We start from the raw sequence: 21,035 nt of genomic DNA, 5'->3' as shown, positions 1-21,035 counted from the left end.
TTGTTTTAAATTTGAAAAATAAAAACTTGCATTATTCGGAAAAATCGCAATTTCCGACTGGCATCCTCTTAACCCATAAGTACCAGTTTTTCTTCATTAACCTAATTATTGAAGACAAACGAACTGTCGAATAATCGGGCTACAAGCTTAATACCGCTATTAAAGCAGCCAAGGTAGACAAATTTAGAATACTAGAGAACAAAAGTAGTACTACAATCTCGAAAACGAACAAGAAATCCTCCATGCTACAGGTGAAAGAACATATAACATCTGTTTTCTCTTAAATGCATTAAACACGATTCCAATCACACCAATTGAATCAGAAAGGGCATTCTTGGTAGCAGGCTTTTCATTAGTTAAATAAGAACCAGATCGAGTGATTGGAGTATTGACCATCTTTGCTTTTTAAAATCTTATTATAAAATTTTTCAATAATTTTTTGTATTGTGTTTTATTTAAAAACAAAAATTACTTTTTAAGTTAGAAAATTGATCTAAGGTCAATTTTTAAATTTTCAACTCAATTCAAAGCTTTTTTTCGTTGTTGTTATTGTATGCAGTTTCCAGCAAACTTTAATAAATTTTTTCTATTAGTGAACATTTATACGTAATTCAAAGATAATTTTTAATATATATCTTACACTGCATTATTAATATGATTTTGGAGGTTGCAGAACGTATTAAATTACTTTAAAAAATAAAAAATAATTATATCATTTGATTTCAAGATATTTTGTATATCTTAAAAATAATTAATTTTGTCCCGGGATCCCGGAAAACGGTTCACTTTTATCCCGGAATCCCGGGACGAGCAAAAGACCGGGAAACGAGAAACCCTAGTTTCGACTTTCATTTATGTAAGATTGTTCTCCAGATTAAAGAAAGCCAGAGATGGTCAGACGACAGTGGAAATTTATATGTTAGTTTTTTTTCAAATTGCAGCCCAAAAAGACCTTCTGTAGCCGAGTGGATAAAACTACCAAATCCGGGTAGTTGGTAGAGGAGAAAGTGGTATTATGGAATCCACAGGTATTATGGAATCCCTCCATTTCAGACTGATAATAGATGCGAACTCTAGCAAATTGTGGCTGAACTGCACTAGGCAGACATCCATAGCAAGGGGAAGACGCCTCCCACTTCAGTTATGTGGTTGCGCTTAATGAAACAGGACATTTGTGTTTTTCGCAATTCCACTCTTTTGAATAGCAAGTGAATTTAATTACTTCAAAAATATAAATCATGCATTTTCTCGAATTGATTGTTTTTTTTTTTTTTTTTTTTTTTTTTGGTTTTAATTTTCAGATGCTTAGAGCCTATCTGAACAAGCCAAAGAAAACCTTGAAGAGACAAACATGGAGCCAGAAGAAAATGGCAGTGAGTATGGAAAAGGACAAGAAAACGGAGCTGAAGAAAGCTGCAAAATTTTATGAGGTGCCAAAAACTACTTTGCGAATTCTCCTTTTGCAACCAGACATTCGTCCGAAGCATTTGTAAAAAGGACACTAGTTATAAAGCCAATTCTTCCTGAGAATATCGAAAAAGAAATACTGGAATATATGTCGTTGATGGAGGTCACATTTTTTTATTATTAAAGCATTTTTCGATAAAATATATTGAAGTAAATGATTTTGTAATTAATTAACCTTTTTGTACTTTTCTATTTGTTTTTGAATACATTAAAGCATTTTTTGAAAACAAGTAATGGGGTTCCATATTACCACCTGGCTTTCCAAAAACTACTTTTTGACTTTTTTTACAGAAGCTTTCAAAAACCATACTTATAGTTATGCTAACGAAAAATCCAATTATTGACATTTAGTATAATAGTTACCAGTACTTTTCGCACAAAAAATGTAGGCATAGTTATGATACCTTGTTTACAATCACTATAATGTAAATGGGGTTCCGTAATACCACCTGCTCCTATAGTGGGTTCACGCATATCCAACGGACTGGCCACGTGCATATTTCCGGGTTTACTTCACGTTTGTAACATCGAAATAGGGTCCAGATTTTCATAAAAATTTTCCCAGGATGCATTAGGCCGCGACTCCACTAGCCGTAAAAGGGCCGTAAAACCCCTCGCCGTAAAAGCTTTTAATCACGTGACCATGATATTTTACGCCTGAGCAGGTTGTAAAACCAACGTAAAAGCGAGTTGAGCAGTGTTCAACTTTCGAAGCGAATACGACCGTAAACCGGTACCATCCACCAATCAGAAATCAGTTAAATCTAGGTCATCGTGACACGGTGCGAAAATGGCGGAAAACGAGCTTTTGTGTACGTTCTCTCGTGGCTACTCTAGAAGATCTGGAAAGATTTATCGAAAACATCCGAAAGTATTCATGTATCTACGACAAGAGGTATCCCGATTATAATAATGGATGCCTAAAACACGCGATATGAACGGCCAAAGGAAAATCCTTCAATTTAGAGGAGTATATAATAAAAAAGCTAAGCTTATAAATGCTGTATGTTATCTTAATAATATAATAATAAAAGTCAATATAAGAAAGTAAAGATATTACTTTTACTATGTTTGTAATTATAGTATAGAGAAAACTTGTAGAATATAATTGTTGTCTTTATATCGATATATCACGTATACACCGTAATAGTACTGTCGCCATAAAAAGCTTCGCTAGCCGGACCTCCACCGCAATCCGACCGCAAACGCAAATAGGTCACGTGATTAAAAGCTTTTACGGCGAGGGGTTTTACGGCTGTTTTACGGCTAGTGGAGTCGCGGCCTTACTATCCACAGTTCGTACAAGTGTGGCGTTGCCGTAACCAAATAAACTAAACTATTTCTAAAGAGCGATTATTTATTGTGAGATCGTCACAATGCCGGATTGCAACTTTTTGTCACAATGTTATTAATTCTTTAATTCTTGCCCGGTACATCATACTTTTCCTGTTAGCAATATCGGCATCTATCTAACATTCGTTCTTGGGAAAAGTTTAAATCGAAGAAACGTGACTTCTATTCCAACCCGGTAGTTCCTATATAGTTAATCTACGCCTACTGCCGCTAAGCTATCCACATCTTGTTTCGGCTTTTATCTGTAATTCCTTTCTCGAGATTAAGGAAGGACAGACAGCAGGAAACAGGAGACCACAGTCAAAATTTATATGTGTACAATTTTTTTCAAATTTCAGTTCAAAAATTTTACCATAACCGCAAAATTTACATTCACATATTTCCCACGTACTTTATATAATCTGTTGCCTAAATTTAAACACTTTATTATCACAAAAGCAAATATTCTAGCATTTTACAAGATTGTTTTTATTTAAACAAGTCATATAACGTCTATCGAACGTTAAAGTTCGCAACTTCCATCACATATGGAATCATCACAACCCCTATCTAACACGGATCACTTTTCATATATGAATAGTACACAATTTAAAGTATTTTTAAAATGTATTAGATTGGGTATTAGATGTCATAAAGTCTTACATAAGATAATCTTTGTAAATATAAATCAAATTCTATAACATAATTTAATAGAAGAGTTAGAAGTACGAAATAATGTAATAATTTTAATCTTTGCTTTTATTATTTTTCCCCTAGCAACGCCGGGCTCATCTGCTAGTTTAATCTAAATTTGAATTTTTTTTTTGTATTATTAGTCAGATGTGATCTCATTTCAATAACATTTTATGAGTTGATTTCAATAAAACAGCTGCAAGCTGAATAAAAGACGCGATGTTTTCGATGTTTTATTGTAGGATTCTAAGAATGGAAATCATTATCCTGTTTGTATGCAATTAGGCTCTTTTTTTGTCGTTTTGTTTGAAAACGGATTAATTAGATTTATCAATAATATCCTTTTTATTTAAGTGTAAATATTGCAGATATCTTTCTGGAAAAAAAATAAAAAATAAATGATTTAATAAAATAAAGATTAATTAACACACATTACAAATCGAAACTTGGTCCACCAGTGGTCGAGTGGATAAAACAACTAAACACTACTACTTGGTTGTGGGATTGCGCCCGTCAACGGGCTGGCACGTAGATCTGAAGGGTTTTCTTCACGTTTGTAACATCTAAACAAATAATTATTTATTTTAACATCATCACAATACCGGGCTGTAATTTTTAAATTATTTAGTTTAAAATATAAGTACTCCACCTCAAATTAGTACAGTACTGTTTTCCCCGAGTACAGTACATCATACTTTTCCATCTGGAGTCGTGCCAGTATCTATCTAACTTCTTTCGGGGAAAAATTTTTGAATTGAAACAACATAAGTTCCGTTTGGCATCGAAAGGTCGTATATAATTAATCGGGTCCTCCTGCCCTTAATGTTTCCATATCCGGTGAATTCATAATATTTGACGTATCTATAGATGGTATATAGTAATTCAGAAGTTTATAAATGTCTGGAAGAAATCGATATTCACTGGCATGAACCGTACTTACCTTTTCGATATTCCTAAATATGGGAGATCATTTCGATTGTGACTGCTGTTTTCAGAGCTAGAAAAAATAAGATTCGTAAATATATATTATTATATTATACTAGCAGGTAGGCCCGGCGTTGCTCGGGCAAAAGTAACGATAGCGAAAGATTGAAATTATTACTTTATAGTCACAAAAGAAAAAGAGTAATTTCATCAACAAACTAAGTATTTCTAAAGAAAGGTCGAATTTGAAAATCGAATGTTCTAATATTGTTCGATTTTCACGACTTGTTCTGATTATATCGTTCAATTTTCATCGAATGTTCTAAAGAAGAAAGGTCGAGAAAAACCGAACTAATGTGTTTAAATTTGAAAATTGAATATGTTCTAACATATTACTCTTTTTCTTTCTTTCTTTCTTTTTTTCTCTAGCGCCGGTAAATCTTGCACGTCGCTTTCTCTTGTTCTCCATTGTTACGTAACACTTCCATTGTTACTTGAAACTTCCATTGCTGATGGAAGTGTTAAAACTTAATCCTGTCCCTCTCCCCCGTGGGGAGATATTTCGAAAAATCCCTTCTTAGTGTGCGTTCTCGTGACGTACCCTAACTGTGTACCAAATTTCAACTTTCAACTCCTAACCGTTTGGGCTCTGCGCTGATTATTATTATCATCAACTCGTCTCGATTATATATATAGATTAATAACTAGCAGGTAGGCCCGGCGTTGCTCGGGCAAAAGTAACGATAGCGAAGATTAAGATTATTACATTATAGTCAACCTTACCCATTTTCACAGGATGCAAGAATTGGGTCCCTCTGTTTCCAGACTAATTAGAGAATTTTTAGATGGGTCTAAAAATATGACGCAAAAATATCCCGCAAAAACGAAAAAAACTGCATCTGTGTCTTGCACGTCGCTTTCTCTTAACACTCCTGTAGCATTGCATTGTTACGATCAACCATGGAAGTGTTAAAGCCTTAATCCTGTCCCTCTCCCCCGTGGGGAGGAATTTCGAAAAATCTTTTTTTAGTGTGCGTTCTCGTGACGTACCCTAACCTGTGTACCAAATTTCAACTTTCAACTCCTAATCGTTAGGGCTCTGCGCTGATTATTATTATTATCAACTCGTCTCGATTATATATATAGATAAACAAATAAATGAAAGCTAACCTGTAGCGTGTTAAGTCTTATTTAAGTTTGGTTTATTTGGTAAAGTAACATGTGGGAAATGTGCCCTTTTTTTAACTCTTTCCGTCCTGTGGGCACTAAGACGGCCTCTTTTAGTAGGCCCATTTTGTGTTCGGCCAGGTCCACAATGAGGCGACCGGGTGGTGAGGGACGGGGCCCGACATATCCGAACGGACCACCCCCCGAAAAATTTCTGGGGATTATTCGACCCGTTCGGATTCGATCCCGGGTCCCCCAGAGCGGTAGGCTGCCACCTTGACTGCTCGGCCGGGCAATCTGCCGAAAGGATGTACTTCTCTGGACTTTTTATGGGAATCTGGCCACCAATTTAGCTGTTACAAACGTCAAAAAAGCCAGAAAACTCCGCGCGTTCAGCCCGTTCTCAGGCGCCAACCCACGACTAACTATTAGTGTTCAGTGATTTTATGTGTTCAGACCCACTTAGCCAAAGATAGTCTCGTTTATTAAGTAAATTATTTTATTTCCTAGACACATTTTTTAAAAATATTTTTATGTAATATTCACTCTAAAATAACAATTTATATCTATGCGATTGATAATTGGCCTGTATTAAGAGAATACGAGAAGAATGGTCTCTCTATACGAGTAACACCTGTCAACAAAACGTAACGAAACTTTCATATTGCGTTCTTCAATACTCATTAGTATTATAATAAATATTCTACGTTCTCATTGAAAAAATTATGTCGTTGACATAGTTTTTTTCAATGAGAACGTAGAAGTGATACCGTATAAATACATCACAGAATGATAGTTGGGATAGAAGATTCGAAAATGATGAAGACTGTCGTATTCATTTTCTTCGCCCTGTACTTTTCGCAAGTGAATTCACAGGGCAAAGGTAAGAAGTATCTTTAAAATTTCTACAGAAAATATAAATCAATTATAAAGAATAGAAAATATACAACAATATTGATTATCTTTATTGGTATGTTCAGAATGCTGCAATATGGATGTGGACCCAGGTAATTGCGACGAAGAAATTTTAAGCTATTATTACAATTCTACTACGGGACGATGCGAAGTTTTTTATTATACAGGGTGCGGCGGGAATTGCAATAATTTCAATACTGAATATCTCGCTTGTTGTACGCTTTGTAACATGGAAAGTAAGAACATTTTTTCCAAAAATTAATTACGTTCTATATATATAAATATAAATATAATAATCTTGTTTTTTTTTAGAATGTTTTCCTATTTCCTAACTGAATGTTAAAGTAACCCACCAATTCGTTTAACGTTATGGGACATATTGCTTTCATCTTTCTTGAACTATTTCAATGTACTATTTTGACACAAGTTTGAATTTGAATAAAGCACCTTAAATTCTTAATTTCTCATTACTTTTTTATTTATTGATCACTATAAACTATAATATGTAACTAAGAGACGATTGTTTACATAGGCAAAAGTAACCAGATTTTTGAGTTCTTTCCTGAAAATTACAAATTTATTTATTTATTTTTTCAATTTCTTGCTAAAAATGATAATACTTAAAATAGTTTTTAATTGAATTACAATGGCAAATTTGTAGAGCTTATCGTTCGTATTTATCATCTGAATTTTCACTGTTAAATGATACAATGGACAGCATAGATGACTGGCACGACTCTATTCCTGACGGGAAACGTACAATATACAGAGTCAAACCACTACTAATTTGAGGTAGAGAGCATATATTTTAAATTAAAAAATTATTTAAAATATGATTAAAAATTGCAGCCCGGCATTGTGACCATGTTACAATAAATAACTGCTCGTTTTACTATGGTGTTATTTTAAAATCACATGTGTTAAACATAGTGAATTTAAGAATTCACTCCAATTTGTTTTATTACTTCTGCAGCAATGAGTAACGATACGCTGAAGAAATATGTATTATTATATATTTATGTATCGAAGATAGAACAATCATTTGTACGGGCGTTAAATTAAGTAAATTAAGTACATTAATTCAACATTACACATAATAAGCAAATTATATTAATATAAGCAAATGCTACATCAGAATATCACATTAAAAATAAAAAATAAAACAGTTTTTACCTAAAAAGCAAACACAAAATACGTAAATTAGAAATAAAAAACAGTAATAGTCACATCCAGCGAATAAAATCCCAATGCTGAAAAGTATATTGAACTAATACAACAGTGACAACCTGAAAATTTCAACACAAAATGAATAAACATTTACAGTACAGTAATATAAATTTAATACACCTTCATTCGAAAAAATAATGAATAAAGAAATATCCTTTTACCAAAGCCTTTCTAAAAAACTCGCAAACTTGCGCAGGCAAAGTATCGCCAATGGCGTGTTAGGTCCGTTGCCGCTTCAGTCAAGCAAACTGGACGATGGGCACCCATGGTCAATGCATGATGCATTAAACAGAAAATTCAGCATTTTGTTTAAAGGAGGCATGGAGTAAAATAGTCCAATAATGCATAATATCCATGTCATTGTCACTAAAAACAGCCATATTGCATTTGTCGGTCTTGACCATGAGGCGGTGTAATCAAAAACACCTCTGTTGCAAGTGCGAAGGCGTCACGCGGTACAACGTTTGCCAGCCACTGCAGCATGCTACGTTGATGTACTGAAACATGCGTATTGCCTATTACTGAAAAAAAGACTTCAAATTGAGGTAAAAACGGGCAACAGTTCAATCAATCGAACAGACGGAGTTCAAGCTTTCAAATAACGCTAACTAATCAATTATTTTTAAAATTATTATTTACTTTTAACAGATTTTAATAAATTTACCAAAAATTTAATTTTTATAAAGTATAAATTAACTATTTGAAAGTCATTTTCATTAGGATAAAAGTTTGACGTAGATATTTTGACGAAACGCGTAACGTTTCGTTATTACGTTCGATTTAACCAACAATAGTTTAAAAGTGTTCGATTTTAATTGTCGGTCGCCATCTTGGAATAGGCGATATTCTCAAAATTCCGACGGTTATTCACTTCATTTCAATTTTCGAAAGAACATTCATTTAAAATCTTCTTGTATTACTGTAAGTAATTATTTTCATATATAAAAATTCGAAATAGCGGTTGAATATCGAATTTAAATATCATGGTATTTTAGAATACAATTTTCATTAGGATTTTAAGATTTTAATTCATTTATAATTGAATTAAAATAATTTTCTAACTGTTTAATACGTTAACCACCACCATTGAAAAGAATTTTTGTATTTATAGATGTATATTCTTTTCATATCAAAAATCCGAAATTGCTCTTTGAATTGATTTTTCTTAAATCTTCCTCTTCTTCAACCATAGTCGACTTAGGCCATGCACAAAAGTCCTGCATCTCTTTCTATCTTTCCTTCACTGCTCTGTAAACACCGCTGTTTCGTTTCTATCTCTTTCTATCTCTTTCTATCTTTCCTTCGCTGCTCTGTAAACACCGCTGCACCGCGTCATTCGTTTTACTTAGGTCTTTGGCTATCTTGTCCTTCTACCTATTTCTGGGTCTTACCGTTGGTCTTCTTCCCTCCATCTTCTTATTCAAAACCAACTTTGGTATTCTGTTTTCTTCAATTCTCTTGGTATATTCAAACTATCTCAGTCTAATTTGCCCTATCGTCTCTCTAAATCTAATTTTTCATTCCTGTTTTTTGTTATTTCTTTATTCCTTATCCTGTCTGTTCTGGTCTTACTCAACATGCTTCTGAGGAATTTCATTTCGGCTGCCTGGACCTTTCTTTCTTCTCTTCGTGATGTAGTCCATGCTGCAGCTATATAAGTCAATATTTCGACCAAGTTTAATGATAGACAGGCTCTTACATTTGAGTGGCACATCCTTTTTCCAGATGAAATCCTCATATTCTGGTAGAAGCCATCCGCATACTGTATTCTCCTATCCATTTCTTTGCTTAACTTTTCATCATTCGATATTTTAGTTTCTACAGCTCTGAACATCCTGTAATAATTTCCCATCCTGTTTGATTTTCCCTCTTCCCTCTGAGTTCTTGACACCACCACTGTCTTGCTCTTCTCCTCGCTTATGTTTGTTTTTCATTCCTCTAGCATCCTATTTCACACATCCAGTTGATGTTGTACGTCTTCTTTGTCTCCCATCATTACTATGTCATTTGCAAATAGCCAAGCCCTCGACGTCTCTGCATTAAGGTTTATTTGCATTCCTCGTGCTTTCAGTAATCTCCATGACAGAGGCATCTTCTAACTCTAAAAGTCCGTGTACTTGAGCGCTTCCTTCTCACTGCCATTCGTATCTACAGTTTATCAAAAGTCTTGAGCTCTGAATACAGGCTTCAATACCTTTTGTATAAAACAACCAGTTCTGTTTTGAACAAAATGAAGCGATAGTGATTTGGTCATTATGAATAAGTTTTTTTCAGAAATTTTCGAGTTTTCGTACCCTAATTTAATATTTAACTTTAAGTAATATGCTATTGTACTATTTTAAAACACTTGGCATAATATTATCACCGTTTTTTCTTTATTTTCCTCTCAGTGTTAATTTTACAAAATTACAATATTAACCCAAATTTTATAGAACATAAAATAGTATTTTTATATTTAGAAATGTTTATTGTATTTAAAGTATGACTTTAAATATCTGTATTAAGAGATATTTCAATGAGCACATTTCTAGACACTTTTTCCATCGTCATTCTTTCTACCAATCTAGACGTTTGTTTAATTCGTGGTTTTGCATGAGAATACATCTGGTGTATCGGCAGTTTCATCATCCTTGAATGGAAATTTCTGTGTGTAACGATGCAAAAAAACTACAATTCTTTGACACATTATTCGACTAATATACAGTAGTACCTCGGAACTCGAATTCAATTTGTTCCAGCAGTCCTTCGACGGGTGTAGTATAGATTGCACCCTACGGAATTTCGGGACTTTGAGTATATACTTGAACACGGGGGACCGAGACAAGTTCAACGATACCCTACTTTTGTACTGGAGACGAAAAATAAGAAAGTTATCATACTTTTTTTCAGTGATCGCGCGATGTTCAGGAGTCGCGTCGCTCTCTCCGCTAAGCCTATCGCGTGTTTAACCAGGCAGTCCGTGAAGTCGGCCATATATACCTTCAACAGAGGCATATGTTGAACCATAAGCACATAGATCGCCTGCAGTTGGAGTTAAATCCTTTTCGCACACACTCGCGCTCCTCGACCTCGGGGGCTACGGCCCCTCAGCCTCGCTATCGATCGCGGTCGGCTAGTACTACGAGCCGACCGCGCTATCGCGATCGGGAGTCGCGATGCTTGAACAAAAGGAAAAAAAGGAAGTGGCGTTCGACTGTTCGTGTTCCTGGCGGACTCCCCCCGGGAGGGGAGCCGCCGGAAGACCGCCGATTGTTCAACGTCACTGGTTATTGATTCACGGTAGTTCTTGAATAAAAGAAAAAAAGGAAGTGGCGTTCGACTGTTCGTGCAATTTCTTGCTTTTTAGAGTGCTTTTTGTTTGCATACTTTACCGCGAGATGACAGCACTAGCAACTACGGTGCCGTCTGCATGAAAGCATTAAAAAAGTATGATAACTTAAAAACTATGATAACTTTCTTATTTTTTGTCTCTGGTCCAAAAGTAGGGTATTGTTGAACTCGTCTCGATTCCCTTAGTTCAAATATATACTTAAAGTCCCGAAATTCCATAGGGTGCAATCTATACTATCCCCCGTTCAACTCCCGAAGAGTTCGACTTCCAAACCAACTTTTCCGATTAGGAACAATAAAAAGTGAGTTATTCCGTTCTCAAACCTACAAATGCCCATATTAATTGTTTAGCGATGAGTTTGTTTTTTTACCTCAACCTCGCTCTATCAAGCATTCGCAAATTTCGCTGAAATTATGCGAGGATGCTTTAGCAACGAGAGCAAAAAATCAACTGAGCACGGCTAGATTGCTTCAATATGTATCCCAAACTTCTATCATTATATTCATAAAACAAACCGGTGTATGTTGTTTGTAGCCCAAAAAGTAGCAATTAACCCAAATTAAAAATTAACCCAATCTTGCAACGCTGCCACATTATGCATACGCATACAGATATCTCAAGTACGAACGTCTTTGTGTTCGAGTTCCAAAAAAAGTTCGACTTTTGGGGCAAAATTTTCTCGAAACAAAGCGTTCGGATTTCAAATTGTTCGACTGAAAGAAATATCGAATATTTATCCAATTTTTAGAACTAGAACATCAAGTAACATTAATGTGAAGTTAACGAAATCATTCCTATGTTCAAAGTAGTAATGGAACAGGAATTTGTTATTGCTAATATATCTCCAACTATCTGACTTCCCCATACAATTCAACCCACATAATATGTATGAATTTTTGGTTTTTGGTTTTTGGTTTTTGGTTTTATCTCGCTCTTACAGGTGAGCAGGTGAACGTCCAGACAGTTGTGTGACTTTCCCAGCTGCTATGAGACTTGTTTAAAATAAAACTTTTAATCATAATAAATAAAGTTGTATGTGGCGTCATTTGTTAACATATTTCATTATAAGAAAATTTTATATTATTAATTATTATAAAATGGCGAAAAGCTTAATTTTCAAGTTAGGTTAGGATTACTTTTATAAAAAAAAAAAATTGTATATTCAAATAACAAATAAAATCTTTATTAAATCCGACTTTCTCGAGATATGACACGAGTCTCCTCTCCCATCTCTCCCCTTCGACCTTGCCCTTATATATAATTTACAATGTCAAATGTCATTTGTTAATGTTAAATATTAAACGAAATAGACGTGCGCGCGCGCGTCTATTTCATTTAATGTGTGTGTGTGTGTGTGTGTGTGTGTGTGCACGCGCGCGCGCGCGCGCGTGGACACACACACACACACACACACACACACAGATTCACGGAATTGTTATCGTTTTGGACTGTTTTGTGTTCAGAGGGTGAGTCTCGAAACGTAGTGATCTGCAAAAGAAGAAAAGCTCAAAACTTCAAATTTCACAAGATTCCAATACTTTCCCTGGTTATGTATATAAAGCAAGGAAAGGTATGATGTAATTTATTTATTTATACTCCCTGTATTTGGCAATAAAATCTGCACAAGAACAGAATTTTGTGGTCTGACTAGTCAAACTTTACAAGTGGAGCTGAAAAAGTTTATCCAAATAAAAATGTCTATGTATTCTTACATAAAAAATGTTTTTAATTGAAGAGGCAAACAATGTTATTAAATTCCTGGCTTAACAGCCAATCTATATATATATATATAATCGAGACGAGTTGACAACAATAATGATGATGATAATAATAATAAATCTCCCGTGGTCACCACCTGGTCGTGGTGGGAGAGCCCAGTAATTTTACTGATCCATAGAGCAATGCAGGCTGGAGCACAAGCTTCTGGTACTGACATTCATGCCAGTCTATGGGGAGAAATGAAACTAAGAGTGACCAGACCCGCATCCTGTGGAGATATTTATCATGGTAGTGACCAGATCAAAGTGTGATACCGGCTCGGACGTCGCCCGGGTTAACAAGGTCCGCGTTCGTGGGTTAGGCAGAGGCTTAAATTCGAAAAATAGGCCACAGTCTCCCTTGGTTACCGGTGGAGAAAGCAGCACTGGCCCAAGCATGGCTACTGCAATGCCCTCAACGGATGTGAGGAACCAACTTAGCCTTGGGGTTTCTGTGGCAATGCGTCCACAGACCACAAAGGCAGGAAAACCACGCCAACGGATGAAATGGACAGTAGAAATGAACGAGTTTATCATCCGTACTTACTACACCATCACAAAACTCGAAACAAACATGACAGCATACAGACAACAACTACACCATAGATTCACACAACAGTATCTTCATCTCACTGTCACCGAACAAAGGGTTGTTGATCAAAAAAGAACAATTATACACAACAACCTTATCCCACAAACAACACTCGAACTTATCAAACAACACGTTGCTCATCAAATACATCAAGAGACAGAAACATTTAACACTAATGAAAATCATGTAACCTGTCAGGATAATCCAGCAACAAGCATTCATAATAACATACATACAATAACTACCACTAATGATACTACAGACACTTCCTCATCCATCACTGATAACACAGACATGGATTTAGTTAATACGCTCTCACTTATATTTCAGGAAACACTCACTAAATATACAGGTACAGATCCCACACAACGACCACGAATACCAAAAATCAACACGTCAAAGGAAGTAGCAAAAATACTAAATTATATAACCACACTACATTCATTCAATTTCTACACTCGCAGATATTCATACATTAGTTTATGCTGGGGCAGTCACAGTAGTGACACACCATGGACTGAAAATACAATCGCAGACAGATACACACAAAACACAGTTCTATCACAAGCCTGGCTGGCAGAGAAGAATAGAAACACAAATAAATGACATCAGACAGCAATTAGGCAGGCTGACACAATACACTAAAAATAACATAACACCCAAATTAAAGAAACAACTCAAAAACATTTTCAAAAAAAATCAAAACACACACAAAACATGAACATCACAACACACACATTACAGAATACATCGACACAATAAAACAAAAACTTGCAGCCAAAGCACGTAGACTCAAACGATACAAAACGTGTTCGCTACGTAAACAACAAAATAAATTATTCACAAACAAAGAAAAACTCTTCTATAGACAAATCAGTACCAAAACAAACACTGATACACAGCACAGTGGCACACCAACAGAATTTTGAGTAATTTGAACTCACAACTTATTGGTCATCACTTTGGTCCAGTGCTGTCACACACAATGCTGATGCAGGCTGGATCGAGAAGGAGAACAGAAACTTGCACAGCATACCAACCATGCCCTGTGCTGAAATAAACGTACACGATGTCTGCTACGCTGTTAACAGAACACACAACTGGAAGACACCTGGTGTAGACAACATTCACAATTTCTGGTACAAAAAAGGTACAAAAAATTTACATCATTGCATCAGGAACTAGCTAAACATCTAACACACATCATCATCAATCCACAAGATATGCCAAAATTTCTTACTCAGGGCATCAACTACATGAAACCTAAAAACAACAATACCACAGACCCCACATAATACAGACCAATTACATGTCTTCCAACATTCTACAAATTATTGACATCCGGTATCGCAAACAAAATATACAAACATGTTGAAGAACACGACATTCTAACGGAACAACAAAAATGTTGCCGTAGAAATCACAGGGGATGCAAAGAACATTTACTCATAGATTCAGTCATTCTACGGCAAGCACACAAACAACACAGAAACATACACATGGCATATATAGACTACAGAAAAGCATTCGACAGCGTTCCACACAGTTGGCTGCTACATATTCTACACATGTACAAAATATATCCATCACTCATTACATTCTTCCAAAACACTATGCAGCACTGGAGAACAACACTACATCTCAGGGTTAGTAACACTTCCATACAAACAAACCAAATATTCATTAGGCAAGGAATTTTTCAAGGAGATTCCTTGAGTCATCTCTGGTTCTGCTTAGCCTCAACCCATTATCCAACATGTCAAACAACACACAATATGGTTACAATATCAGACATGAAAAAATAACACAGTTTACACTGTCACATCTCATGTACATGGATGACATAAAACTTTATGCATCCACACAAAAACAACTTCATCAACTCCTACAAATCACATATTCATACACTTCACATAGCAAAAGGAATTTTGAAGAAAGAAGATTTTGCACTTGAGATGTTATTGAATCCATGGAAGAGGGCGAGTTCTACAAGTGTTTAGGATTCCAACAGGCCAAACTAACAGAACATGCACAAATAAAGCAAAGATTAATTAAAGAATACCAAAGTAGGTTAAATGCTATTCTCAGAACACAGTTAAATGCAAAACACACAGTTAAAGCAATAAACACGTATGTCATCCCAGTATTCACATATTCTTTTGGAGTTATACATTGGACTCACACAGATCTCGAGCAACTCCAAAGGAATACAAGAACAACACTTACTAAGCATAAACAACATTATCCTAAATCCGCCACAGAAAGATTAACCCTTCCACGTAAAGATAGTGGACGTGGCCTGATTGACATAGTTAACCTTCACTACAAACAAATACAGACACTGTGAGAGCTTTTCTACAAAAAGCAAGAAACATCACAGTTACATAAATCAGTAACTCTAGCAGACTCGAATAACACACTATTAAATTTACACTCACAACATATGGACATGACACAACATATAAAAAGCAGAGACACCATTAAGCAATTATGAACTCGAAAGGCGCTCCATGGCAAGCATCCCTACGACCTGGCCCAGGATTTTGTTGACATAACTGTGTCAAACAGCTGGTTAGCTCGGGATGTCTTTTTGGGAGACTGAAGGCTCATGATTGCCATACAGGATCAGGTCATAAATACTAAAAACTACAAAAGACACATACTCAAAGATACAACACTCACAAATGACACATGCAGAAAATGTCACATCATGCCAGACACTACACAACACATCACTTCTGGTTGCAAGCTCTTGGCACAGACAGATTATCTACATAGACACAATCAAGCAGCAAATATAATACACCAAGAGCTTGCAAAAAAACACAAATTAGTAGACATTCACGAACCATACTACAAGTACTACATTCCACAGACAGTATTGGAAAACAACACGCACAAAATGTACCAAGACAGAGCCATAATCACAGATAAAAACAATTTACCACAACAGACCAGACATCACACTCATTGACAAACACAATAAAATCACATACATTATAGACATATCTATTCCAAATACTCACAATGTACAAAACACATGCACTAAAAAAGTCAGCAAGTACACAGAAATCGCCCAGGAAATAAGGCATCTGTGAAGGATGGATAGGCTGCTTATTGTACCTGTCGTTCTCTCCTCTACAGGTGTCATACCACACACACTACACAAAAGCCTGGGCACACTACAATTGAATAGAAATACATATATCGCACTACAGAAGGCCACTATATTGAATACGTGTCATTGTGAGGAAATTCCTGAATACAGACACACACACTGATACACTTCTTTAATTTTTGTTTTGGTCACTATGCCTTGACTTTGATCCGGCATAGTACACAGCCACCGGTGTTAACCGAGTATATCCCACATAACCCAACATAATAATAATTAGTGAGCGGCCGGATGGCCGAGCGGTCAAGGTGGTAGCCTACCGCTCTGGGGGACCCGGGATCGAATCCGAACGGGTCGAAAAATCTCCAGGAATTTTTCGGGGGGTGGTCCGTTCGGATATGTCGGGCCCCGTCCCTCACCACCCGGTCGCCCCATTGTGGGCCTGGCCGAACCCATAATGGGCCTACTAAAAGAGGCCCTCTTAGTGCCCACAGGGCGGAAAGAGTTAAAAAAATAATAATAATAATAATAATTAGTGCAGAGCCCAAACGGTTAGAAGTTGAAAGTTCAAATTTGGTACACAGTTAAGCTACGTTACGAGAATGCACACTAAGAAGGGATTTTTCGAAATTCCTCCCTGCAGGGGAGAGGGACAGGATTAAGGCTTAGCACTTCCCAACGAGTGATAAACAATGGAAGGTAATGATATCGTAACAATGGAAGTGTCAACAATAAAAGTGTTACATAAAAATAAAATTGTCAACAATAAAAGTGTTACATAACAATGGAATTGTCAACAATAAAAGTGTTACGTAACAATGGAATTGTCAACAATGGAAGGGCTATGTAACAATGGAATTGTTAAGAGAAAGCGACGTGCAAGACACAGATGCAGTTTTTTCGTTTTTGCGGGAAATACAGTAGAGCATATTTTTAGACCCATCAAAAAATTCTCTAATTAGTCTGGAAACAGGGGATCCCCAATTTTTGCATTCTGTGAAAACGGGTAAAGTTGACTGTAGTGTAATAATCTTAATTTTCACTATCGTTAATTTTGCCCGAGCAACGCCGGGCCCACCCGCTAGTAAAATATAACTTCATAATAATTAATGTGGTAATATTTTTAAATTGTATAATAAACATATTATTAATATTATTTATATGGTAAAAATATTCATGAATAATATAATTTTTATAAATATTTGTTTGTGAAATAAAAAGACAATTTAAAAAAATTTTTCCGTCTCTTCAATTTGAAACGTTTTTTATGTAGAGCACGCAGATGTTTTAATTGGATCAAGTTTTTTAGCTCAAAAAAATTTGTCAGACCACAAAATTCACTTGATGTGCAGATTTTATCGCTAAATACATGGAGAATAGATAAATTTATTACATCATAGCCTTTTCATTGAATAGCCTATTCGCCAAAAATCAATCTTAAATGTAAAAAACAGAATCCAGCAAAGAGTTGCATAACTTTCCCTGCTGATAACAAATTTTATTTTAAAAATAACTTTTATACTATCTATTTATGTATATGTATAAATGAGGATGTTTTTTTTCCCTATGCACTGCTAAGATCATTCAACCAATTGCTATGAAAGTAGGCAGTTACGTTAACATACTCCTAACATAGATAATGTCATACTTACCACCCTGAAACCATACACAAGATTTAACATCTACCCCAACATTGTCACAATGAAATTTCAAAACGTACTGAAGCTCCTTCAAAAAATGTACTATTTTCCTTCAAAATGTACAGTACTATTTCTATGGTTGGTTGCTTTTAATATTAATATACCATCATACTCAAGTTTTGTGCTTATTTCAAATTCGTATTCATGAATACTTGTTAAATATGAATACTTTAAAATTAAATATTTCATAAAAAGATTTTATGAAAATAGTTTGTATGGTTTTTTGTCAAAGTTGATTATTAGTTACAGCATTAAAAGTTGATTTTTTAAAAATATAATAGCGATGGATAAAATAAAATTAGAATATGTGTGGACAGATTTAAATTAACAAAAGTTATTTCTTTCACCAAGATTACTAAAATTGAAGTTCATAATTTAAAATTAAATTATAGTGGTAGAAAATAATATAAAAGTATTTATATTATTTATACTCGTACAATTTCAAAACTATTTTCTGTAATAATTCGACTCTGACTTAAAGGATATTTTGATATTATTGACGACAGAAGTTTAATATCATCGATTTCCTTACCTGTCCATTATTTTTGTTTGACAGAGTTGAATTGTTTGGATTACGTGGCGTGAAAAATTTTGTCAAGGTCACGAAAATGTGCAGACGACTGAAACGTGTAAAAGTGGACCACTGAGTCCGGACATTTGCACGTGCAACTATCTGTATGTTGTTGACGTCGACCGACATACACCAGTTACGTTAACATACTCGTAACATATCTATGTTAGGAGTATGTTAACGTAATACGTAATATGTAACGTGTATGTTGTGATTGGATAAATCAAATTAGCAAGCAGTGACACTAGTCACACTAGTGAGACTTTATTAAACTAATTTTTTTCGCATTTTCTCTTTAAGGCATGAAATATTATTTTGTTCCATAAATGGTACTAAAATATTATAATATACTCAAAATATACTAAAAATCTAAGTGTACTTTCAATTAACTCGAAAAAGCAAAATGTACCCGAAAAGTACAAATATACTAGGAACGGCAACATTGATCCACACATCAATCGACTTTTCTCTAATTCCGACTTGCCGGTTTTACATGTAGCGCCATCTACTTACTAAACATTTTAAAAAATAAATAAAATATATTCATACAAAAAAAAGGATATAATTTAAAAATACAGTAGAGCGTCAATAACTGGAACCAATTGGGGACTGGGGTCGTTCCAAGTAGTGATTTTTTTTCAATTTCCGATTATGTACGAAAAAATATATTAACCTGTCCGATGTTCAAATTTTTCTTTGTTGCGTATCGCTTCCTGTTGAATTTTTCTCCGTTGCGTGTCGCTTCGTGTTGAATTTTCGTCGATTTTAAGCCTAACGAAAATTTTTATAATAATCATCGAGGCTATCGTATCGTTAAAAATTATTTCTTTATTTTGTACAAACAAAATAAATATATTGAAGAATATAAAAAACATGAAAATTATACTTTAGAAGTAAATTTAGTATCAAAAACGTTCGATTCAGCACGACACAGTCCGACTGAAAATCGTTCCAGTTTCCGGCCATTTCAATTACCGACGTTCCAATTTTCGACGCTCTACTGTATATAAATATATGTAATAATATAAGCCATTGATCGCGTGTTTGTATATCTGTAACGGAATGTTTAAAACGGCCACTAGGGGCGTCCCTAGCTATTATTTAAATTAACAATAAATTCAGTATATTATTATTAAATGCGGTTTTTTGCGTTTTTGTCTGCATTTTAGTAGGGGACTCCATGAGAAATTCAGTATATTATTTTTTTTATTTATAATAGGAATTTATTATTAAACGAACATTATAATGAATAACGACTATATATATATAATGAATTAGGTTCCTAGTTGGATGCCATTAGTGAAAGTTTGGAGTTGCTTGTGCTCGTGTTTCGCGAAGTTTCACAAGAATTATCTGGTTTTATTTATGTGATGTTATATAGTTTTAGAATCAGCAAGTCACTTTGCATCTAAAGAGACCACCGAGAGCCAAATCGGATTTATGTGTAAAGTTCTGCGATGATCGAAAACTCGACCCACGTGATCTACGTTTGGTCGCTAACCAGTTTTCAGGATTTTAGCGTCGTAAGTGACTTTTAAATCAATCCAAGAAGCACTTTTCCGCATCGGGCGATATAGTGTTTGTCTTTTATCATCGGTTAAACATCTAACACAGAGTTACGTCGAAACTCATCGGTGGATCCCTGCGAGCCCTAATTAACTGTTCGAGATTATACCTGGGTCTCAGGTGTGTCTGGTGTTTGCCAACCGCTTGGGCTTGCAATTTCTCATCGTTTTACCAGCGTTGTTCATATATCATCGCCACTAGGGTTTCTCGTTTCCCGGTCTTTTGCTTGTCCCGGGATTCCGGGATAAAAGTGAACTGTTTCCCGGGATCCCGGGAAATCCCGGGATAGAATTAATTATTTTTAAAATATACAAAATATCTTGAAATCAAATGATATAATTATTTTTTATTTTTTAAAGTAATTTAATATGTTTGCAACCTCCAAAATCATATTAATAACGCTGTGTAAGATACATATTAAAAATTATCTTTGAATTACGTAGAAATGTTCACCAATAGAAAAAATTTATTAAAGTTTGCTGGAAACTGCATACAACAATTAAAAAAAATGTGGCTTTGAATTGAGTTGAAAATTTAAAGAAAAAATGAATTTAGATCAAACTTCTAACTTAAAAGGTAATTTTCATTTTTTAAATAAAACATAATATAAAATATTATTATATATTATTATGAGATTTTTAAAAAGCAAAAATGGTCAATACTCCGATCACTCAATCT

At 34.9% G+C, this 21,035-nt stretch overlaps 1 protein-coding gene and 1 long non-coding RNA gene across 2 annotated transcripts in view; one reads left to right on the top strand and one right to left on the bottom strand.

Moving 5' to 3' along the window:
- The window catches only part of LOC136981509 (uncharacterized), a 177,235-nt gene that overhangs the window by 49,202 nt on the left and 106,998 nt on the right, over positions 1-21,035 (bottom strand). The gene's annotated exons all lie outside the window — the stretch shown is intronic.
- Positions 6,375-6,946, top strand: LOC136981484 (uncharacterized). The gene is made up of 3 exons (XR_010881719.1): positions 6,375-6,466; positions 6,564-6,734; positions 6,811-6,946. It is a non-coding gene; the product is annotated as an uncharacterized lncRNA (long non-coding RNA).

Source organism: Centruroides vittatus, unplaced genomic scaffold (genome assembly GCF_030686945.1).
Source record: "Centruroides vittatus isolate TY-2023 unplaced genomic scaffold, ASM3068694v2 contig_766, whole genome shotgun sequence".
Lineage (NCBI taxonomy): Eukaryota > Metazoa > Arthropoda > Arachnida > Scorpiones > Buthidae > Centruroides > Centruroides vittatus.
Note: the sequence above shows the minus strand (reverse complement) of the source record. Positions and strands in the feature narration are given on the sequence as shown.